The sequence below is a fragment of the Corvus cornix genome, chromosome 9, assembly GCF_000738735.6.
Source record: "Corvus cornix cornix isolate S_Up_H32 chromosome 9, ASM73873v5, whole genome shotgun sequence".
NCBI classification, from domain to species: Eukaryota; Metazoa; Chordata; class Aves; order Passeriformes; family Corvidae; genus Corvus; species Corvus cornix.
In genome coordinates this window covers 6,739,047-6,764,016 of record NC_046339.1, presented here as the reverse complement: position 1 = coordinate 6,764,016, position 24,970 = coordinate 6,739,047, and the positions used below count along the sequence as shown (strand labels likewise).

The following is a 24,970-nucleotide window of genomic DNA, read 5'->3' as shown; positions in this document are numbered from 1 at the left end:
GCAATTGTGCCTCAGCTTTACACCCCTCCAGGGAAGTTGATCTGAGAAGGACATGGCTTTTAAATGTCCCCGAAGAGGGTTTTGCTTCACACTAAAATACTGGCAGTGTGTTTGAGGTAGGAGCACAGGGAGAGGAAGAGTGATGTGCTTCTGGGGACACAGAGGACACCAGCAGCTTTTAGGGAAACCATGAAGGAGAAGCATACTGCATGAGTGATGTGGCTGGGGAGAGAGGTGAGGGCAGAGAAAGATAAACAGATGCAAAGTAACACCCAGAGGAAAAGCACAAACAGGCAGGGCAGATACGTCAGGAGTGGCTTTTCTGTCACCTAATTCCTTGAGCGGGTCAATCATCCTTTATCTCCTTTGAGTCAGTCCCTGTGCCATGGAGAGCACCAGCCAGAACAAAGCAAAGGCAGAGGAGAGCTGAAACTACTGCCCAGCAGGAAGTGAATGCTCTGGCACTATTTATTTTTGAGTCTGCATTTGGATTAGCTGTAAAGAGCTATGTGGATAAGCAAGCAGGCAATTACAGCTGGGACGTGCTGCTCATGAATGGAAACAGCTCCAATCTGCTCAGGTCATATTGAAATTCTAATTCAGTTAGATTTCTTTAGTTACAGTGCTCAGCACAGACACTAAAAGAGATGGGATTAGAAAATAAATACAACACTTATGTTGCCTTTGGTCTGTCTTCTGTGTTCCCCTTTCCCTCCTACCCTCCCCAGTTTTAGCTGTTGTCTGACTTTATTTTCTGTGGTAAAATACAGCAGTCTGCAGTTAGTCTTCTTGTTAATTTTTATGAGCATCTGGCAGAGGGCAGCTGGCTGGACCTGTACTCTGCTGAGGGGTGGGCAGTCAGCACCAGTACAAAGCCACTGTTGCAGCTTCTCATGTCCCATCTTACTAAAGACCACCACCCAGAGACATCTGTTCATACTGCAAAGGTACAGGTGTGACACAGAGACTCAGAGCAGAGCAAAGACATGATTTACAAAAGCTCTTCCCTGGTGTCATCCCTGGTTCAGACAAGTACTCCAGCCTGCAATGCTCACCCAGTAAGCAGGTTGGCTCTCTGCTTTGTGAAAGCTACTTTACTGTTGCAGGCAACCACTTTTGCACTGTGTTTGTGCAGGCAAGTTCCTAAAAGATCTGATCCAAAACAGTGAGAAGGGAAGAGAGGATTGGGTGTGCTGGATCAGCCCTGCCAATGTGACCTGGAAATTCAGTCAAATGACTTAACTCTGTGCTGCTGGCTTAGTTTCTCTGTCTGTCAGTGAAAAATGTTGTATTACATCTGCTGACATATTCAAGGAATAGATGAGATCTAAATGTCAGAAACTGCCTGATTGGAGGAACAGGAGGAGCTTGAGTGTGTAGCTCCAGCTGACAGGCAGTTGTGTTCCTCCCCAACTGGTCTCAGACCTGCTGGAGGACCTCTGAAAGTAGAGGAATGTCTACAGGTAGGTTGTGAATAGTTCTGGAACATCAGCTTAGAAACCTGGTTAAGACAGACACTGGATAGAAATCACTTGTCTCCCTTGAAACTAAGGAAAGGGCTTGATGGAGAAAGACAGTTGTAATACCCAATATTACTGACACTGAGTCATGGAGCTGTGAAATAAGCAACTCTCTGGTAAAAACAAACACCCAGCTTGGTTCTCATGAGCATCTTTCCTCTTTGTCTTATTACAAAAGGGTAAATTTTGCATCATAAGCACTCTGCAGTGGCTTGTCATCCTTTCAGAACACAAACTTCACCATCTGTAGCCCTCTTAGTTGAATATGATCAATTGCTGTGTCAGATTCCCAAAACCAAAATTTTGTGCTCAAGTGCTGTAGAAAAGTTCCAGACATATTTTTTTTCCTGCATGCATTTCACATAATTTTCACAGAATTTAAAATTTTTATGTCCTTATTTTTTAAAATGTAATTCTGTAGGTGCAGCTGCCTATTGGCTCCTGAGTCTAAGTCATTTGCAACACAGCTACAACTCTGTGGACCTTTGAACTCACACATGTGCCCCTGGAGATCCCTGTTTGCTTTGACTGATTGCTTTTTTCTGATTAGTGGCAAGGAACTGTTGTTTTAACAATGAACTCAGTATTAAGACAGTAATTCAGTGGAAGGGAGTTCTCTCCATTGAGTAATTCTACTGTTGACAGCAAAATAGAACAACTCTTGGGAATAATGTGGTAGTAATATTTCTAGTGACCTTTAAGCATGGCTAATGCTTGCCAGCTGGGGACCTCTGCTCATGTATGACCAGGTATCTTCTGTAATAGTCTGTGGAGTGATGTTAAGGATGTCTAAGCCACGTATTAGGGACAGAAGCCAACTGGCTGATTGGAAGAACAGTACAAATACCTAATTCCTGCAGGGCAGGTACATGTCCCAGACAACCATTTCCAGTGCAAGAAGAAGGAAACCTTTCTAGTGGAGTCATTTGTGATTAGGACACAGATCAAATCCAGCCTGATGAGCAAGGCAGGGAGAAAGTGGGAAACTAAGTGGGTCACATTAAGGCAGAGTGTTAGAAAGATAAGGACCACAACCTGAAAGAGAGTAGTGGTGTGCCCACACAAGAGAGGGCAGGAACAACAGCAGATTGCAGCAAGATAGCAATGAACTGCACAAAGCAGTGGTGTGAGCTGGATGGGAAATCTGGTAAGGCGAGGAGTCGATTGACTGCTGAGATGAGGATGATGCACTGGGCTTAGCACAGTGCTGCACCAAGTCAAAACACCAGGTGTAAACTCTAAAGCACCTGCTCTGCAGATGAGTTCAGTGTGTGATATGCTGGATGATACAGATGCAGATTCAGCCTCTTTGGAAAACAATAGCTCGGGTCTTCATGAATCTCCTTACAGATATGTTCTTGTAGTATATTTTAGCAGAAAACCAATTTTTCTTGAAAGTCAGGAAAAAAGATAGTGAGAAAGAACAAAAGCAAAGTCTCTTTAAAACAGGAGTGTGCATGTGCCCTCAATGCAGCTTTGAACAAAAAAGGGAACAAAATCTCTGAGGGCAGTGGAGCACGGTGAACAATGAAGGGGCCATGTCCACGAAACAAAACCCCAATGTATTTCTGGTCTCATAACTGGTGTAGAAATGAAAGCAATGGTAGAAGCAGGCACAGATGCTTCCATTCCTCATATGACAATAATGTGTATTAATTACTGCAAAGCATCCAACTCTGAACAATGTCACTGCAGTGCTATTACTGTTGAAAAGTACTGAGCTTCCAAGGAGGTGAATGTCTTTTTCTCTCCCTAATCATGATTACTTGGCTTAGTACTTGGGCCAAGCTTCTATTTAACCAAGATAAATGGATATTTCCAAAACAAGCAAGTTAACACTATGCATCACATTATTACCCTCCTCACAGATTTCTTGCCTTGTGTGCTATTTTACTCAGCTGCTAAACACAAGTAACAATAAGAAGGAGGAACTGTGCAGGATTCTATATGTGTTAAAGGTATAATATAAATAAATCTGGTTTTGAGCATTATTTTGTGATATTCTGTGACAGCATTTTCCCTTGATCAGTGTAACATAACAACATCATTTTGTCCTATAATTTCTCTTCCTTGAAACATGAGCATCCACTCCACATTTTTGCAGACACCACCAGCCTATCTGACTAATATTTTATTGTTTCCTGCTTGGAATTCTTATTTATCATTTAAGTTGATGTGCCAGCACTGTAGGTTAACATTCAGAAGAGCAGATGGGGAATTAGAGACAAAACTTCTGTCAGTGATGACGGGACTTCCATGCCTCATTTCCCCCAGGGCATAGTGAGTGTTTTCCTTTTCAACAGTGCTGGGCAAAACTGCCTTAAGGAATGGGTGGCAGCAAAGCTGTGAGCTGGCAACACACTGAAATTGTCAGGCTGCAGGAATAGATTTTGGGTTGCTGGGCTATTCGTGGGAAGTTATTTTGTAATAGCTCTGGGAAGATACCCATCTCAGTACTGGAGTTCCAGTGCAAGCTACACAGTGAGAATTGCCACTCTGGGAGAGCCAGTGAGAGGTCTGGCACCGAACAGCTTCTCCCCTACAAGCGGGTACACCTGACCGCATCTGGCTGTGCTGACCAGGGCAGGCTGCAGATCCAGGAGAGGTCCTAATTCAGGTCTCTAAACTCTCTAAATCCCACTATTTCAGCACCATCCTGATCCCCAACACTGCTGGGGAGAACCTCAAGGTTGTGCATGGGCAGCTCAGGGAGGGTGGGTTTCTTCCCACCTGCCTCCCACAGCTTTACACAGGGGCAGTGTCCAGGACAGGCCACGTGTCCCATGTGTGGATGTGTGAGGTCCACGCATGTACCTTCCTTCAGGGAAAAAGCCCCCACTTTCCTCCAGCAGCTCTGTGCACCACCCCCTTTCTGAGGCTCAGGGGAAGCTCGTTTGTGTGTTGGGGACCAACACTTAGAGTAAGAAGGACCTCCCAAAGCGCAAAGTGGTTCATGTGCTGCAGGCTCAAAAACACCTCACCACCAAGGAGTCAGAGCCAGAGGAACATCCCACCTCTGTTTTGGGGACACTTTCAAGCTGGAGAGCCCTGTGGCACCTCCCTGGGATCAATCACCTCTCCACACTGCTGGCTTTGTCATGGGCCGTGCTGCTGATGCTGGCCAGCGGCCACCCAGCAGTTGCTGAATGACAGGAACGATCAGGATCAAGGCAGAAATCACTGTCCTAACACACCAAATGCCACAGGGGAGAATAAAAACATATTCTGGCTGCTAAAATGTGCACTGAAGACACATAGGAGACCTGCCCAGAGAGCAAGAGCTTGCCCCTATCCTTGAGTGCCACACAGATGGGATCTGTTCAAATAATTCCCACAGATACAGCCTGCACCATCTCACCTTCCCTGGTCTCTGTCTCTAAGGTGTCCATCATTTGGCCAACCTCCACCCACCTTCTTCCAAACAACAAAAGGCTTTTACTCAGTGTTTGATACTGCCACTAATGAAACAAGGAAATAGATGCTGAAAATCAGACCATAGGTGTTATGTCTGTATTCTCTGCTCTTTAGGAAAGTTTAACAATTAAATGTTAATTTTCTCCCAAATTGATGTTTCTGTGGACGTTCTTCCTGCCTCCATCTCTCTTAAGAACCTCTGAGCCTCAGTGATCATGTGAATTACATTTGAATCAAAATGCAGAAAAACTGTGTTGTCACATTGACCTTGAAATCCCAAAGTCCATTTCCATTATAAAGGTGCTTTACAGCAGAGCTTGTGATTGAGGAGGCTGCTAAGGTAACCAAAAATGGTTTTCATATGGAGATATTCCCTTGCTCCTAAAAGCTGGTGTTGGAATTCTTCAAACTGTTTGGATCATTTAAGCAGACATACCTGTAGGGAAACGTGTGAAGGTAACAGCTAATGCCCTGCTCATGACTTGTAAAGTGTGTGCCTCTCTCTCTAATACAGTGTACTAGGTAAATAAAAGCTGGTAGTCTTACTCCTAATATGTTCAGAGGGCTTTTATCTCCTCTTGATTTCATAGTAATAATTCAAAATTATCAGGAACTGCACTTTTATTGTATAGGGTGAAAATTTTAACTTTCACCCGCACATGCTCTTCTTCCTTACACTGGAGCTGCTTTCTCAAAATTCTTCTTTTAAAGCTGCTGTACAAGCTTAATGAAGTCTGTCATTCCAGTGCTCTCTGATATGTACTCAGAAGAGACTGGGTACTTGATTCTCTTCTTATTTACACCTGCGAGGTCAGCAGCTGAATGCAGAAGCAAGCAAAGGGCCAGGGCAATGCCACAGAGCCTGTCAGCACCACAGCAAAGGTATTTCTTCAGTTTTCAGTGGTCCCTCGGGGAATGCTAACAGCTGCACTGATGTTGGATGTAATTGAAGAAATATATTCTTTAAACTGGCAGGCGGTTCAGTATTTAAACATAATGCTTGTTGAAAGAATGCTTGAAAGATGATTTTTGACCTTCATTCAAGGCAAAAAAAAGATTTTTTTTTCAGTATCTGTACAGATTTAAAAAAATGATGTGAAACATTTTGTCCAATAGTAGCCTTTCCTATTTCTTCATAGTGTTTGTATTTATTTTTACCTTTCGCCACAACGGAAATTCAATCAAAGTCAAGGATTTTATCACCTTTCCACTCGACTCCCTGAGTCAGATGCTTTAAATGTAACACCAGCAGCACTGTGAGTAGTTAAAAAAATCAACCTTTTGCACCATAGCTCAGAAAAGTGCCTTTTTGTTTTTTCTGTAGCCTAGTGGAGTCATTTGCAATCAGAACATGTTTTCAACCAGAGTGGTCTGCTACTGGCACCTTACAGGGGCTAGAAAATGTTGCTACTGGAGTGTTTCCATTACCAGAGTGCTCCCCAGTCAAACCAGTTTGCTGGTGAAGGAGTTCTGCTATCAAACACATTTGCCAACTGGGAAGCAGCAATTTGCTTCCTCTCACTCAGTGCAGAGAAAAGCAAAGTTTATTTAATCTGGAAAGTGGAAAGCAGGAGTGGAACAAGAATGACTATTGCTCTGCACCTTTCCAGCTTTTCTTATGCCCCCAGGAACCTTGCTTTTTGTCTGTCACCACTTCCAAAGCTCTCACTTCCTTCACCGCACCTGGAGCAGCAGCGCTTTCGGCAGATAGGTCCTCCTGAGGCTCTGTTGTCCCAGGCTTGGTCTGATGTGACAGAAGATGCTCATCCAGCCCATTGCTACTGTCAGTCCTCCCAGAAGACACTAACACTGGTGATGGGAGAGAAAGGGCTGACTAGGAGACAGCGCATCCAGTTCTGTTCTGCAGATTATGATACACAAAATAAATGGAGTATGGGTATGGCAAAGATATCCATGTGTGGGTTCCTATTCCATGTACCCTGCTGTAAACACAAACCGACTGGCTGAGCTGGAAGGTCAGATTCATTCCAGCAGTGCCCTGACCCCCCTTTCTGCTCGTCTTTGAAAGGGCAATCCCCCAAGTGTTAGCTTGGCAGTACTCGGAAGAGTATCAGCAGTCACAATAAGTAACTGATACTATTTCCTAAGTGTCTATATTTTCACTTCTGTGGAAAACATTTAGCTGATCTAGGAGCACTTAATTTGGGAGATGTAAGTCAATCACAGCAAAAAGCGGCACTTGGAGGACCACCCGTGGATTTCAGCAGCTCAGATCCCCCGCAGTTAAACTAAATGTCATCACACTGTACACAGCTGCTGATTCCAGGTTTGCTAATTTGTAAAACAATGTGAAGAAGATGCTGCAGTTTTGAGCAGGGCAGCTGAATTATAGGTACTTAAGCAGCACTGTAGGGATATGAATTCAGTTTATTGCACAAACCTGCCTCTATAATTAATAGAAATTGTATCATTCCCTTGCTCTGTTTTCATTAATTCAGACTGATAGCTTTGGAAGACCAGAATGGATTAGGAAACACATTTTGGAAGAACAAGAGAGAACTAGAGAACTTCCTTGGCTTTTCAGCATCACTCCAGATCTCTTTCAATGTGTAAGGAGCAAAATTACTAGCAATGCCCTGTGTGTGACAAACCAACTGTCACCGTAATTGTAGCCTTGTTTTACTTTTCCCCGCTCCTGGGAGGAAAGATCCAAACTTCCCTGGCTACCTGTCTGAATTGAACATTATGAAATGTACTTTAAACCCTCAAGAAACAGCCACACAGTGCAAAGCCTTCTTAAACCCCAACTGCTCTCTAAGACCAGCACCAGCACGTCCCAATAGAAACAGGCTGCAGTGTTTACCTATCAAGCTACAAATGATCTGAACAACTGGCTCCTTTAGCGGAGTTTTATAGACTTCTTTCCCCTCTCTTAGGAGGTGTAAATATATCAAGGTTTAACATTATGCTTTATTTATCTCAGTGGTGCAGTGTGTCACCATTCCCACAGAAGCACTGGTGATACTTTATTGTAGTAGAGAGGCAGGCACTGCACGAACCAGAGCTGCTGCAGGAGCTAGCTTAGCCATAGCCAGTGACATTTGAAACAGAGCACAGGCCTCAGTTTCAGTGCTATTTCATTATTTTGGATGCTCTGGGGACTGAAAGCAAAGTTTGTCCAGAGATGAGCATGAAAATCAGCTGCTCAAGGGGCAGTGGCCTTCCCCTCTTGTGGTGGAAAGCTTTGCCCCCAGCCCTTTCCTTCTCAGGATCAGAGGCACAGGAATAGGTATGTCTGAGATGACTTATTTTCCTCATGATTCATTGAAAATTAATCCTAATAGCTTTCTAACATAAAGTTCGTAGTGACCATTGAACTGCTCTGACTAAGGAGGGCCCTGTATTGATGTGACTCCGTGGCCAAATTTAATGCAATTAAACGATTGGATTTCGTTACCTATATTGACATGGTGTCAGTGACAATTTCCATTCTCTCTATTATTTCTATAAATAAAGTCATCTGCCATAATTAGAAAATATGAATGTGCTAAGACCTCCATTAATTCTCTTCCATATTAATCTAAGAGCTGGGCAGATGTTTATTAATACCTTGTTACACTGCATTCATCAGCTGTTACCAAGAATAGAAAGATTGAGACCTGACCTCATGCTGAAGGTTAAACAAGAGCAGATCTGGCCAAATCTTGGCTTCAGATTGATATTTTGACAATGTCTTGGTTTTTTTATCAAAATGTTTTTAGATTTTGAGCCCCTCTCTCTCTTTCTTTCCCTAAGATTCCTTTGGACCGTGTATGAAACTCAGTAGTGTTCCCCATCCTCCAGGATTGTCTGGTCTGATTTCAGTGGAGCTGAATTATATCAGCCTGTGGCCTGCCCTCTGCTTCTTCCACCTGGAAAGTATTTAAGGAGCTGGGAGCTGGATGAAACCCAGGTCCAGCACATTCAGTGCTGAGCACCTGCTGACGGGTGCTTGGGGATGGGTGTGAGGAATAGCAGATATGGATGAATCTGCACCAAGCTGCAAGGAGGGCTGTGAGCAGCCTGTGGGACCTTTCAGACCCTCCTGGTATCCTGTGCTTGGCAGGTTTCAGAGCTGGTCTTTGCCCCAGGTCATTTCCCGCTGTCGCTTTTGCTGGGTCTTTTGCCAAGAAGCTCCACCATTTAATTATGTTCCATGTCAAAGAGAGCTTAATCTTCCCTGTTTCTTTTAAATACTGTGCGTGGTAACCTGAGGTCACTCCTTATCTTCCTCTCCTCTCCCATTTGCCTGGTGTTTGCTGCCTCTCCCCACTCTGTTCCTTCTCACCATCACCTGGATCTGTTCTCTTGGCTGTTACTGCCCAGGGTCAGTGTCCATCAGGGCACCTCTGCTGACCTCGCAGTCTGTACCAGCAGAGTGACTGCCCTGTCACCTCTGCAGAGATGGCAGCTCTTGGCTCTGTCCGTGTGCATGTGGCTGTACCAAGGAGCTCTGCTCTGCAGCCTGCTGCCAAACTCCTGCTTGCTCACGTTCCTGGTGTGCTCAGGCTGCCCACAGCGAGAGCAGGCACTTGGTGGCTGGGGTGAGCCAGCCTGGGATGAGCCTACCTGGGATGAGGCAGTGCTGATTCACATCTGATGTTCTCAGCAACAGTGCACAAGACATATGTCTGTTCTACTGACTGCAATGGAGCCTATTTCTTGATTTTAGGAAAAGTTTAACTCTTTCTGGTGAAACCTGATGAACTTCTCCCGAAGGACTCATCTTTCCCAGCTAAATGAAAATTTTTAGCTGGTAATAATTGTAAATTTTGCAAGCTCTCCACACTAAAGTGGATGGGATGAAATTATACATGTCTTGTGACCATTTTTCCACAGAAAACCACACTGTTGCCATTCCTCATTTAAAGCCAAGCAAAGCAGGGCTGTTCACAGCTGGGATTTACTTTATATGGTAAGATGTAATGCACTGTACTGGGTGAGGCAGCACTTGGTCCGAACCTGCCTGTATATTTCTGTCTGGGCCACACCTGAAATGAAACTAGAGCAAGTTGTGAGTTATTCAGGGCTGGGGATGGCCTTTCTGTACTGCTGTACCCAGCACAGTCCAGTTGGAGCTCTTGGAATTCAGCAGGCCTTGAAGAAGAATTGAAATAATTTCAGATTTCAGGATAGGCATGACCCAATCCCTACCATAAAGTCATCAGCAGGAATCCTGAACTGATGAACTGGCTGATATGTACTTTAAAGACTGGTGGTGGTGACTGGCCCAGACCCATCCCATCCCATCCCATCCCGTTCCTTGGCAGCTTCAGAGACAATCAATGCAGATGAAAATGGCTCAGCAATACAGAAACAGGTTTCATGTCAAAATATTTCTTGAACTCAGAAAAGAACACTGGTACAAAATTAGATCTTGTTTTGTACAAAGTTATTTTAAATTCATATATATTAAATATAATTTTAAAAATCCAATGTTACTTCCATCACTTCCTAGCCCTTTCCCATCTCCTTTGCTCTGGATGCTGCTTGTCTCTTCTTTTCTACCACCTTGAAATTACCACTTTTTCCACTCTTTTTCCCCTTCTTGGAATTGCCTTTGAAGAAATGCATATAAAGAGCTATTCTTTGGGTCAGAATTTCAATTAGTTTTCAGTCTTACATTTCTATTTCCTGGGCCTGTACTTATTTATTATTATTTGCATTGAATTTTTGCCTGAGTGTTTGCATTGATTTTGATAACTCTGTGGGGTGCTTATCTGTACAAATAGATCAATAGCTTTTGGGCTGTACTTTCTGAAGCAATAAACTGAGAGACTTGCTTTGAACTTGAAAGCTTCTGTACTGCATTTATTAATACAGCAAGCTATAACAGATGTATGATCCACAAAATTACTTCAATCCCATGCTAAAGGAAGTAGATTTTCTACCTTTTCTTCCTGGTCATTTTTATTTAAACTGTTGCCAATCTTACACCTCCTTTTTTTCATTACAGACACCCTGAGTTCATCAGGGGAAAGGATACCACTGATGTCATGGTGACATTCTTTCCAGAGTTGACAGGTTTGGGTTAATTGCTGGTCCCAGTAGGCCAGAGTGTGTGGATCATCCAAGGGACTAATCTAAAGGGAGGATCTAATAGGAATCAATCTCCTACCTCAAATGAGAAATGTTCCCTTCTAGTAAAATGCAGCAAAACAAAACCTGCTCTAATCTGATCTGAATTAAAATCAGGCACAAACTAAGGCTTTAATTTCTGTTTCTAGTTTGTTCGAGTAGTTCTTTGCACTGTCTTCCTCCAAGCCAATTTTGGGCTAAGTGAAAAAACACAGTTCCACAAAGTCTCTGAGTGAAGGCACCAGGAAGGCAGCAAGATAATAGCATAGAAAGATAAGGCGGATTAAGATTACTTCTGGGCTTTTTTAAGAAGTAAGAGGTGAAAAAGTTAATGGAACACTCAACTGGGAGACATTGCTGAGACCTGCAAAAAGTGATAAACCAAGATAGCTGGGTGAAATATCAGTGAGTGGCCAGAGTTTTCCATGTACATTGCAGCCTGCTGAATTCTGCATGGATTATGGCATGGAAAGGTGCCTGCCAGAAAAGGACAGGTCGGGGGACAGAAAAGGGGGTACAGGTCAACAGCCAGCCAAACATGAGTCAGAGGTGGCCAAGAAGGCCAAGGGCATCTCACCTTGTACAGTGTGGCCAGCAGGACCAGGGCAGAGATTGTCCCCCTGTACTCAGCACTGGTGAGGCCACACCTCGAGTGCTGTGTCCAGTTTTGTGTCCTTCACTACAACAAAAACATTGAGGGGCTGGAGCAGGTCTAGAGAGGGGCAATGGCACTGGGGAAGGGGCTGGAGCACAAGTCCTGTGAGGAGCAGCTGAAGGAGCTGCAGGAGTTTAGCCTGGAGGAAAGGAGGCTGGAGGGTGTGTGTAGGGGACATTTATTGCTTTCTACAGCCTCCTTAAAGGATGTTTAAGCCAGGAGGAGGTTGGTCTCTTCTCCCAAGTAACAAGCAAGAGGACAAGAGTAAACGGCCTCAAGTTGTGCCAGGGGAGGTTTAGAATGGCTATTAGAAAAAATTCCTTCTTCAAAAGTGTTGACAAGCCCTGGAACAAGTTGCCCGTGGAAGTGATTGAGTCATCAGCCTTGGAAGGGTTTCAAAGAGGTGTAGAGGGGTCATGTAGGGACATAGTTTAGTGGTGGACTCAGCAGTGTTGGGTTAGTGGCTGGACTTGATGATCTTAAAGGTCTTTTCCAGTCTAAAGGATGTTATTATTCCATACTGAGAATTTGCTTATATTGTTGTGGAAATTGGATGTTACTTTAATTGCCATGGCAAGTTTGAGTGGATTACCCTGTAGAGACAATAACAGCCACTGAGAATCCAAATCCAGTGGACACCTGATCCAGCTGGTGTTGAAGCTGATGAAGTATTTTTATTGTACTTAATGGGCATTGGCCTCAGCCTCAGAAGAGTGCACTTGAGATTGAACTTCTCTGCCTTTGCAGCGATTTTATTAAATTTGCAGAGTTGGTATTAGATTTGCTCAGTGGTATGAGAACATTACTATTCTGTTAAATTACTTTTTCAGTTAATAATATATTCTTTTCTACAAAGGTTTTACTTTCTTAAGTCCTTTTCCCCTCTTTGCCTTCATCTGGCTGGGGAATTCATTCTCCGTTTCTGCCTTGAGCTACTACACGCTGTTATCTGGCAGGGTTAAACAGCTCTCATCCACTTCTCAAAGGAGAGCTCTGTATGCTAAACTGTATTTTTGTTCCTTGGGCAGGCTGTCCCTTTCTTACTGCTGGAACCAAAGCAAGAAGAACCTCATGAACTATGAGGAAACCTAAATCAAACCAGTCTCCTGACCCCAAGTTCTTCCAGGTCAAGGCTCAGCACTAACTTCTGGGAAAGCCCTCCTCATTCCTGAGCCTTTTCTGTCCAACAAAGAGATACACTTTGTGAGCCCATTCCCAATGAAACAGATCTCTGGGATCCAAACTGTATTATATCATTTGTACTATTTACACCTGTAATACCAGCAGCATGCTAAAGGCTTTGAAGAGATCTCGGAAGACAAAGTCCCTGCCTAAAGAGCTTAATATTCATATTTTATTCAAAATATAAAAATATACATACTCTGAGTCTGTAAGATACTGGATTAAAAAGGCTTTTCTCCTTAAATTAGCTCACAGAAATCTAACCCCCTGAAGAGAGCGAATGAGGCAGCTGTGGAGGGAAGGGAGCCAGCAGCACTGAGTACAAAGTGTCTCTCAGCTGCCTCATCTGGAGATGCACTTTCAGCCTCAGCTTGGGGTCCTTACAGACACTTTTATCCCTGTGAGCCCAGCTGGGATCAGAGGACCAGGTCCACCGTGGCCCCCCTGCATGGTGTTCTTTGCACAGAAGCGAGTCCCAGCCCCACCCCATCCGGAGTGGGCGAACCAGGGGCAGTGTGATGGAATTGGAGCTTTTGGATCTGCCTGTTCAAGTGGCAGCCCTCCTTAGTGGAACAAGATCAAATTGCTCATCCTTTTACTTGGGAGTCAAGGGTGTGCAATGCATAGTTTCTCAGTTCTGACTGCTGTGCACAAATCACACTATTCCCACTATTTTGACACAGTACAATTATTTGCTGTTTCTATGCACAACACAACACACTGTCAGCATTCAAATGTATTAAATTATTGAAGACCAAAGGAAACCCAAAAAATAGCGTATGAAGAAATCTTTTGGAAAAGGTTGTACTCCTGCATCAGGTGCCCTTGAAGTTTGGTGGGACTGGGAGACTTTTGCCATAATGGACAACTGTGTCAGTGAAATGGAGCACAGTGCTCAGGAAGGGAGCAGTGACTAATATACTTTTGAGGAGAGGGAGGCAGTTACATGTTAACAGTTGAGAAGCAAAGTGACAAGGGTTCAGAGGCCATAAGTTCCATCTTGTTGCAGAATTTTATCGTGTTTCCACATGAATGATATTTGGTTAGATATTGTAAGCACAGTACTGGAAAATTAGGATTAGAAAATGACTAAATTAAACCGAAAATTGGGTAAAGAGATGTGGAAGTAAATGTAAGTGCTTCACTCAGAAGGGACTTTGCCCTCCAAGGAATATTTTTCTAAATAGCCTGTGAATTCTTATTTGATTTAAAATTTTTCCCATTACAGACTCTAGAGATCTTGCAGAGAAATCTGATGGGGTTGTAGAAGAACTGTAAAAGAACAACAACAGAAGAGATGTAGGTTGAAAGTGATGCAATGACTTCTCTTTTGTGAAGTGCTTTCACAGATTCCTGGGAAAATTTCTGGGATTCATTCCTGTCCACAACACAATGACAAAAATACTTCACACAAACCTCACCAACCCACTCCTGGTTCTTAAGAAAATATCTGTTACAAGGCTAAAATCCACATCAGTCTTTCAGGATTAATTATTTCTGAAACCCGAGCGAGATGCAGAGGAAACTGCACACAGACACAGGACATAAATAACTCTGGGTATTATTTGCAAACAAGGGAAATCACCCAGAGGTGGCAGGCAAAGGAGATGGTCTGTGCTGGACCCTAGGGTACACCAACATGCCTGAGCACGTGTGCCAGGGCACCTTGCCAAATGCACCAAACGGAATCCACTTCTGATCAATGGCACTTTGAATAACACAGGAATTGGGACGCTCCACAAACCAGCCTCGTGCTGACACCAAAACGAACCAGACAACTCAAATACACAAAATGGAAAAAGCAATAGGCATTAGTGAAAGAAAAGAGTGGGTGGTGCATAGCCCCAGTGACTGTCTCAGTATATTGCTTTTCCCATGAGGATCTGGAAGATCTGATACTTCTCGTACTGATTACCAAGGAACATTGCAAGAGTATTAGAGATGGGGGAGAGAGATGCAGAGCAGTCTGATAACTTACCATGACAGTAGCTACCGAGTCAAAATTACATCCAAGGCTTCCCTCTTCAGTCTGTGAGGTTTGATGATGCTGATTTTATCAGCAAGGTCGTTTTAGCACCCATGCTTAATCCAGAATCTATTCTGATATTTGTTTAGGAGATTTGAGTAATCTCTTTAAGAGAATTAACAAGTGCTGGAGTCCTAAAGAACAATCTTCTCTCAGCTCTTACTGGAGCAGAAGGATTTGAGGTCAAAGTTAGGTGAAGGTTTTTTTAAGGCAATCTGGAAACAAATGGAATTATCTTTAGAGCAAGTCACGTTTTGGAGAAGCACAAAGTTTGCAAATGAATTTAGGTTGGTTTTGAGTTCAATTTTCTGTCTGTCCTGGAGGCAACCCATGGCCTGCTGCATGATACAGGTATTGACAGGAGGGCAGAGGATCTTGCTCTGAGATTTCCTCTCTGAGCCATGTGCAACTGCAGTCAGTGGCCAAACAACATGTGACTATTTACTGCCTTATTCCAATGTCACCATGTGCTGCCTGCTAGCTTTTCATGACACAGTGAAGCCCTGGAACTCTGTGTTTGGAGGTAACATCAAATTAAGGGAGTGGATGGGAAAATTCAGTGAAACAAAGTCACTGATGCTCAAATGCCAAGCTGTTAAATCTTCAGTAAGTCTTGGTTCAGAAATCAGTCATTGTTTTTATAAATAATTAGAAATATAATCAGTGGATACAAAGTCACTGTTTGCTTGAGGGCTTTGGGTTAAATTTTGGGAGGGCCTTTGAGGAATTGTCATTGAATCTTCACACCCAAAGCTACTCTCTGTTCTGGTGGTTGCATGGGTGTAGCATAAACAATTTCCACATGTTCTCATCTGAGACTGTGTGGCTGATATCACATAAGATTAGCTCTTCTCTTGCAGATAGGCCCAAGAAAATAATTAAAATACCACAAAGGCAATGCTTCCACAAGAGTCCCATCATGTCAGGCAGAACAGTCACCTAGCAGCTTGTGGCACTTCTGTGCTATTAACCCTTGCACCCTTTTCCTTCCCAGAAGGCTGATGGATTTTTATCTAGATCTAGAAACAAAGAAGAACACCCTGGCCTGCGGGGCTGAATGCTGTGGATGCTCATCTCAAGCTCCCTGCTGTTTCACAGCTGACAGCAAGAGATAAATTTATCATTTGTCTGATGGAATCAGGTCTCACTTAGAGGTGCCGCCTCGAGAGTAGAGGTGGGTTTGGGTATTAACTCATCTCAACTTCCGAGCTTTGGAATGTCTGAAAACTCAGAGCATAATTTGGAATCCTAAGGCCAAACACCCCAAACTTAAGAGGGGGTACTACAGCTCACCTAGCAGAGGTTTACAGTGAGCTTTGCTATCCAAGCCATAACAAGGTTATGTTTGTGCGGCTGATAAATTGCAACAGCAATTATTTTACTGTAAAAACAAGAAAACTTCCCATTAAACTAATGAGAAGCAGTATTAAAACTCATTCTTCTACTTTTGAGAGACTTTTACATAGAGGTCTGGAGATGTTTTGATGTTTGGGGAAACAGCAGCATATATGAACAAATGGAAGCACCAAACACAGCATGTAGGCAACGTCCTTGGCAAAGCCTATAAAGTCAGGGGTAAAATGAGATATGGGAAGTGTTTGCCAAAGTACATTTTCACAAAAGACACTAGGGGACATGGTAAATATTTTAGGGACATTTAATCATGGACTTGGCAGTACTGAATTAATGGTTGGACTCGATATTAGGGGTCATTTTCAACCTAAATGATTCTGTGAAATATTAAAAGATTGTGTTGATAAATTCAACACATCTCTGGAGGAGGGGATGCTGTAGGGGTGTGGAGGATCCTTGACCTTAAGACACCCTCTGCATTTGTTGGAGATCCACAAATTAATAACATCCCAGCATCCTCCCTGTCTAGTGGCTGTTGCAAAACAGTGAGGTAAGCAGAGGTGGGAGAAGAGCACTGCAAGACTGTCCAGCCCAGAGGCTCAGAGGGTGCTAAAATCTCAACTGTAATGCAGGTCCTGGCATGTCTCCTTTAAAATGAATGATGAGGACTTGCTGCAAGGCAGCCTGCCTGGAGGAGGCAGCCAGACACATATCAAAGGGCCTGAGCAGGTCCCAAATCAGTGGGTTATCAAGTCAAATGCTCATTTGAGGGTCTTGGGTTAAATTTTGGTCCCCATATCCACTGCTTAAAGGCACTTGAAGTGAGCTGTCTGAGCTGTCCTGCTGGTGTGGGTGCTCTGGCACGAGCAGCAGTGCTTCTGCAGATGGTCTGACCGTGCTGAACACAAGCCCTGCAGGATTAAATGCTTATCTTGGCACTTGTAAACTTCCGTAGTAAGAAGGCTTTAAAAGAAAGCAGCCATATGCCTGAGGAAAGGCATCATGCAGCGATCAGCCTGCATTGTTTACCTAAGCAAAGAGGCCAGGAGTCAAGCAAGGCAGGACCAGGCAGCCTAAACCCCTAACCTCTGACTGCCTTCAGGCTCCACAGCAGGAACTCAGCCCTCACCATTCCTTCGTGGTGATTTACATTCACAAAATAAAACCTGCCTGGCTTCCTTGAGAGGGTCCTCTAAACACCCCAACAGGAGGCTGGAGCCAGAGGTCCTGGCACTGAGAATGCCAGGTCCCTGGATGAGGGCTCTGGCAGGCACCAAACCTGCAGCTCCCTCTTCCTGGGTGACTGCCAGTGGTACCTTGGACTTTTGTTTTTCTAACACTTGCAGAACTGTCTGACAGCAAAATGAAGAAATAGGCAGTCCAGGTCCTAAAGCCCATGTAAAGGGAACAAGCCCTTGACAAGGGGAACAGGAGAGGAAAGAGGAATGTGGCATTTCCAGCTTTCTCAGTGCTGTGTGGTAGCAGACATGAAAAATGACCTCCATTGCTTAAGCCCTTAACCCTTAGTTTCTTCTGTTAACGTCAGATGAAAAATCTAGAAGTTTGCAAGTGTAGATGAAATCTGCATTACATGAAGGTGAGCAGAGTTAAACAAGTCACTGAATGCTCATTTCTTCAGTTCAGCACAGCTTGATGAACTATTTGATTCATCAGAAACTCTACCAGGTCCCTGGGATCCATTCCTGATATATTCCAGGGCAATACTGAACAGGTATTGCCCAAACTAGGGGACCCATGAGGTTGCTGAAGAAAAACTGAGATGAGAAATACCAACTGCTACTGTCTGGCTCCAAGGTTTGATCAGAACTTCAAGAAGGAGCAGAATTGGGTCTGATTCAAACTTCTGGTAACCACTTCAACCCATGAGCAATCAGAACAGCTTCAGGCCGTGCTGAAGACCTATGAGGCTGTGAAAGCTCAACTAAGTATTTGGATGATTATCCAGGTGGAGACTTAAGTAGAAAGATACAATATCTGCTAGCATTAACAAAAGCCTTGTAATGGACCTCTGTAATATCCACACTTCATGATAGCCTAAAAACACCTGGTTCTATGTCAAACTCATCATTATTTGTAGAAACAAAATCAAGATGTGAAAAACCTGAAACAAACATACAAAACCAGGAGGTATTTCTTTGGTGGCTTGTCAGAGACAGGGTACACAAGGGTGTAAAGGGACTACAAAATTTACAGGTGAGAGTGTATGTAACTGTCATATGGGAGTCACATTCTTGCACCAGCACCTTCCTGTATGTCAGCACACTCAACTGGTTTGGTAAACATTGATAAGCACAACTTTCTTCTTTAGCAATCACTGTGACAGCAAATTGAAACCTAATGTTCACCACTAGTGCCTCATGCACAGCAGTCTATTACTGGTAATAGTATCAGAAATGACTTGGTGCTGAGTAACTCAGGGTTTGGCTGTATCATGTGAGGGGAACTAGAGAGCAGTGTTATTCAAAGTGTTGTAACATCAAGACATTACTGGCAGGACGTTCCCTAACAACAGGACCTGTAAAAATGTGTGGTAAAGACAGTGGCTTTATTTTTCCTGTGTGTATTTGAAAGGTTAGATACAATGGGTAATATAGAGCATGTGACTACTAATGAAAGTATTAATATAGAGTTGCTAGATGTTTTTTTATTATGAGCTACTATTAATAATCTTTATTTTCACATGTGAGTGGAAGCACACAATAAAGGCATTCCTAGGGAAGTTTGTTTATTTACTCTCCAGCCATGACTCACCCCTTACTCAGAGAAGCAAAGCCCAAGTGACCCAGCTGTGGTGAGCACAGAGCCCCCACGAAGAAAGCTCCCTTAGCAACAGGAAAACATCCAAAACATCTTCTACCTCCTGCTTGCTGTTCCTTGAAGTTGTTATGAGTAAATGGATGCTAAACTTCACACCTGAATTTCAGAGCTAGAATCAGTGTATTACAAAGAAAATCCTTTTGCTTGCAAGTTAACTTTGGCTACCACCCTCCCAAATTCAGGCTTAATAAGAAAAATAACATGAAACTATTTTATCTAGTCCCTCCAAACACTGCCTGGGTTTATAAACAAATAGCAGAAACAGCTCTGGCATCCTCAGCTGACACTGATTATCATTAGGGATCTGTTGAAGTTAATGAAACCATGGCAATTCAGAGCAATCAGCCCAGTGTGAGCTGGATGCTTGTGAGTTCCAGGTGCCTATGATCAAGGGTGATGAAGATCAGGGAAATAGTTCACCCAGGAGAGAGGGAGTCTTGGGGTTTTGTTTTGGGGTATTTCTTGGTGAGATATTTTCAAGAAATTTTGAGAGCTGGCTTTTTTTTTTTGTTTGTTTGTTTTTTTGGTTTTTTTTTTTTGAGAGGTGCTGGACATGGGGAAGAATGCTTGCAAGCAAGTGGAAAACTGTTCTTTGTGATCCAAGGTACTGTGTCCAGTAGTCTGATGTATTTCCTATTTATATGTCCATTGTTTCCTAAATATTTTTAGTCCCTGCATTGCAGCCTTCTGGGGTGAAATGTGTATATTGTATTGCACAAAGATGCCACTTTTTGTGTTCATTGTAATCTACATTAAAATTCAATGAGGCTGAATGTATGCACTTCCCTCCCTGTTGCTGGCATGCAGTCATGGACAAGGAGTGCAGAAATGAGTGTATTGATTTGTGCCTGTCACTGTCTGACAGGAGCAGGTGGGGGTCTGGGAGTTTCAGTTTAGCTGATGGACTGTACTAAACCTGGCCTGGCTCTGCTGCTATTACATGTGAGTTACCTTTGATGCAGCTAAGTCACTTTTAAAGTATTGTGGAAGGTGAAGCAGAACCAGCTTTGTAGGCAATAATAACAGAATGAGATTATTTAGGCTAAAATAAATCAATATTTGGAAAATTCCACTGTTAATAATTAGATCTTGCCTGAGGGAAGCTGATTGATGCTGCCTGTACCAGATGGTTTGTAGAATGAGACTGAGCCTGAGTGCTCCTGTGGATGCCCCTGATGGGGAAGCAGCTTGGGGGGAAAATGTGAGGGTGCAGCCAGGAGAAGATACATGTGGGCACTGAGTCACCTCACTGGGAAAAGCACAGTCGGGGCTTTCAGTTAAAGCTGCAGGAAGAAAAAGGAGTTTTGGGAAAGATATAAAATTACACAGATTTGAGCTCTGGCAGCGCTTGTCTGTGGTAGCCCTCAGCAGTGGCCCTGTCCCCAGCTGGTGCCAAGCATGAGGGTGCCTGACCTGCTTTTCCAGGGCTGTGGGCTCCTGCTGGCACCAGAAGCACGAGGCCCTGGCTGAGTTTTGCTGACACTTGTCCTATAAAATTGACATCAATAATGAGTGATAACCCATATCTGTAATACCTTCTTCCTCAGGACACCTAACAACATGCCACCGATAATGCTTTTTAAGGGCTGGATTTTGGCCAGGTCCTTGGAGAAGCAATAGCTTGGCCATGGTCCCACAACAGGGAGCTCCAGTCTGTAATGCTTCTGATCAGGGATGAGGCATTTGCTTTCCCTTTTCCCTGCTGGCTGCCTCCCCTAAACAAACAACCCTTCCTTACAGCATATGCAGGACTGTCTAGAAGGTCTTTAATGGTTCTAATTGCCTGACCTGAGTACCTGGTTAGTCTTGGCCTGATGCTCAAGCTCTGAAGGCATTGCCTCTAGCTGAAAAAGTGCATGCACTCCAATGGGTGATTTCGGATGGGAGCAGCTGTCTGTAGTGTCAGACAGCAGATCTAATGATATACCACTGAGCTGTTCTGGGCTAGGCTATAGCAATAACTCATTAAATCTAATTGTTAGGTAGCCAATTTTGGGAGTGTTGGAGTGATCACAAACAACTGAGGCATAAAGTAGTCTTCTTTCCATCCTTGGTCCATAGCACAGCTCAGGACTTTTCTGGTTATTTGTGGACAGAATTTATTGATGATTATTGTATTCACTGGCATGAACTGAAATTTCAGCCTCCAAGTTCATGATCATTAGCCATGGTGAGAACAAGTGAGCCACTTGTCTCACATGATGAGTTTGCCTGTGGAAGCTGCAGATGCTTTGACTGACTTATGAGCGTGGCTCAGTGCTTGTGTCAGGTGCAAACAAAAATCCAAAAATGGCCAGTCTGGAATGGGTGTTTTTGTGTGTGACACGATGGCTCTTCCTGCAGATACCGGGCTGGGAGCAGTGCTGTGGCTTACTGGTGCCCTGATGAAATGTACTGCTTCTGCATTGAGTGTGGTTGTGAAGACAAAAAGGAGATGGATTAAACTCATCTGATGCTTTCCAGTGAATTCTGGTAGAGCCTTTCTGCTCAAGCTTTGTCTTGCTTTCCCTGACCACTCTGACATCAGTAATTCACTGGTCCTTTTGATTCACCAGCATAAAATGAAACGCTGTGATTTGTGCTGCAGGAGCAAGGATGGGAGCTCTCAAGCACCTTCCGTGTATGCAAAGGAGGCTGATGCATCTGGGGCTGTGACTGCTCTAAAGACCACTTCAGATCCTTCAGTGTGGGCCTGAGTGGAGTTTGAAGAAGCTGTGTGCTTATGCAATTAAAACCAAGCTGTGCTGCTTCTTGAGCACTTAGAGCACTCGATAGGGGTACACAGAGCTCAGACACTGCTGTGTGGGCATCTCTTTAATCCCCAAAGGGAGGGAAATTGGCCCCAGTGCTGCAGGAAGGAGGCTGTGGGTTTCTGTCTCCGGCTGTGTAACCACAAGCTCAGATTCTGAGCAGTGACTGCACTTTTCAGCAGCACCTGTGCTCTTGTTTTGCTGATGGCATTGCTTATTTTTATGGATCAGGAGTCTGCAATCAATTTCAAAAATACAAACAGTACAGTGTGAGCCCACGAAAGGAGGATGTGTACTTTCAAGAAAGAGCTGAAGAAAAAACACTTTAAAAGCAGTATTAATTTTATAATTGCTGTAGAGGATAGACACACCATGGCACTGTTTTGTCACTGGGTGAAACAGAAAAATGAAGAATCAAAATTTCTATGTCCCATTTCAGCTTTTTCAACAACTTCTATTTGGAGGCAAACAAGTGCCTCCCTTCCCTTCTGCCTCCTGTAGGAAAGGCAGAGCTGTCTTGTGGCTTTAAGGCTGTAGGATGATGGAAAGCCTTGGTGAATGCTCCTATGGAGATATAAAATGATTAATCTACAGGCATCTGAGAACATTTATGACTTAGCTTTTGGTCTTGTATCTGTTATATCACTTATGGGGCTGTTAATAATCTCGTAATGCACATTAGGCCATATCTTAATGATTAAAAAATGATTAAAAAGGGTCTGTTTTATCTGTAACTAGTGAGAAATGCAATTATTTTAAGTAGTTCAATGCCTGTACCAGTCAGAAGTGGTATTAAATGGTTTTAATAGTTTGGCTGGAGGGTTTTTTCAAGGTGCTGGAAGCACACTATCCCTCATATAAGAATGTCATGATGGCTCTGGAGCTGGTGTGGGGGCAGTACAGAGGGCAGGAGGCCATGGGATGGAGAGCAGAGGGATGGGAAGAGACAGTGAGAATAAGGCAATTTGCAGTGTCAGATGTAGTGTTTAGCTTGAGGACAGCTGGGGAGGTAGAATAAGGCCTGGGTAGGAAATCTAATAAAGATGACAGAGCAGGGGGACACAGAAGGATGGACATGTGCTGAGTGGGAAGTGAGAGGGCTGGAGATAGGTGAGGGGGGGAAAGCTCTTTTCCTTCTACACTCGGACCTTGTGCTGACAGAAAATCCCAGGAACAACCTTTGCCTCCTAGTGCTGACCTGCTGGTGCTTGGAGGGGAGCCTGCAGTGCTGAGACCTGTCAGGTGATCTGGCACTGCTGGAGTTCTTCCCAACAGGCTCCCCTGCCTCTGAAATGTCCAGTGCTCCTCAGAACCTCACAGCTTCACTCAGAGATAATTAACTGTGTCGTTAGCAGGGATCAGACTTCAGTTTTTAGAGAATAAACCCTACTGTAAGCATGTGAGTGGGACATGGATGGGCTTAAAACATTCTTGAGGTTTTAACTTGGTGCTTCCCTCATATGGGATACATTTCATCTCCCCACCAGCCTTTACACATCAAAAACAGAGTTAAGAATTAAAGCAGAATAAAAAATGGACAGTTTGTCATGTCTTTGGTGTGGAGGGCTACTGTTCAGCTCAAACCCAGAACAGAAGCTAATTGCTGAGAAACAAAGTGGGATTTTTGAAAGCTCAAATTAAAGGCAATTTTAAATCCATTGATATCAGGAGGAAAATAACTGCTGCTGGACACGTACCAGTTAGCAAGACCAGCTCACCAAGAGAGGGGTACAACTGACCTGTTTTAGAAATGGGCAGGGCTCTGCTGAGCAAATTGCAATTAAACTGACTGACATTATATAGAAAAAATATAGAAATTTGGCCTCTTATCCCTCCTGCACACCCCAACAGTGCAGCTGGGAGATGATGGTTGGGCAGTAAGGGGCAGGTATGTGCCTGTGCTGTGCTAAGTGAAGCCAACTTGATCTGGATGCAGCCCAGCAAGGAATATCTATGTGCCTGAAGCACAAGAGTTACCAGCATCTGTGGGGCTGCATCAGAAGTGCAGATCTTCAGTTCTGTACTGGGGAAGTTTTACATAAATGACATTTAAGTGATTTTCTGCCTAATTTCTGGTGAAACATTTAATGAAATTACACTGCCTCATACTTTTTGTTAACAACCAAATATTCCACCCAACAGTGTTTGCCTGGGAACACAGATGTGAGTCCCTGGCCACATGGAAGCCAGAGTCAGCTTTGCCACTGAGTTCAACCAGCACTAAAGCTATTCCTGTAAAAGTGCATTTCTACAGTTGCACTGCGATATCTCTGCTCTAGACCTCTAGTTAAACACATGTTAAAGTCTGGGATCAATCTGCCTGGCAGTAAGTTAATGGCCCATGGTGTAGCTACTGCTGTGATGCCTCTCTTCCATTAAGAGAGAGGCAGTGTTGCTGTAAGTGTCTCATATGTCCGGAATAATGGTGCTTGTGGCTTGCACCTGCGTAGGGGAGGATGCTTGTTGCATTTAAACTAGATATGAGCCAAAAGCACTGCTCAGCCCAAGAGGCACTGCAGAGCTGCAGTGTTCCAAAGGGACAATCCTGTGGGAGTGGGGACTTCTGGAATGTCCCCCCCATGCATCATTTCAGGAAGCTCATGCAGACCCCTTGATTGATAGGGTTTTGCTCCCTCTGCCTGCCCTTCACCTGCAGTGCTGCAAGCAGCTGTACTTCTGCATTTGCAGCCTCTGAACAAGCATGCAAAAAACCAGGAGACTCCCTTGCTATCCCTGCCCTCTGTTGGCACAACATCCTGCACCTGGCTATGGGTGCACTGACCTACCAAATGATCCTGAAGGATAAAGGGGAGAGGAGTTGGGCCATTCTGGACACATGCAATGCTCCAGTCTGCTGGGTTGCCTCTGGCATTCTGGATAGTAGCCTGAAAGGCACTGGACTTGGAAGGTTCAGTGCTTGGCGTTGGTATTGCCCAGCAGCCTGCACCTGGCATGCAAAGCAGCACAGAGAAGGGGTTCGTTTAAAAAAGTAGAGAGAGAAATAAGAAACAATTACCAGCTTTGAAGGTGAGAAAGGTGCTGAAGCCTTCTGCTTTCCTTGCCCATGGCTGTGCTCCTTGTCTCCCTTGGGCCCCATGTTGCAAATCCTATGCTCCCATCTGAAGAGCGCTGGCTGCAGGCTCCCTCCAGAGCC

At 44.0% G+C, this 24,970-nt stretch overlaps 1 protein-coding gene across 9 annotated transcripts in view; it reads right to left on the bottom strand.

Moving 5' to 3' along the window:
• The window catches only part of LOC104688023 (calcium-activated potassium channel subunit beta-2), a 142,665-nt gene that overhangs the window by 23,929 nt on the left and 93,766 nt on the right, over positions 1-24,970 (bottom strand). Inside the window, exon 1 of one of the 9 annotated variants that reach the window (XM_010397356.4) lies at positions 14,828-14,960. The exons of the other annotated variants lie outside the window; for them this stretch is intronic. The gene's annotated coding sequence lies outside the window, so the exon portion shown is untranslated. Of the gene's footprint in view, positions 1-14,827; positions 14,961-24,970 lie in introns of those variants that run through there. 9 annotated transcript variants of the gene reach the window in all.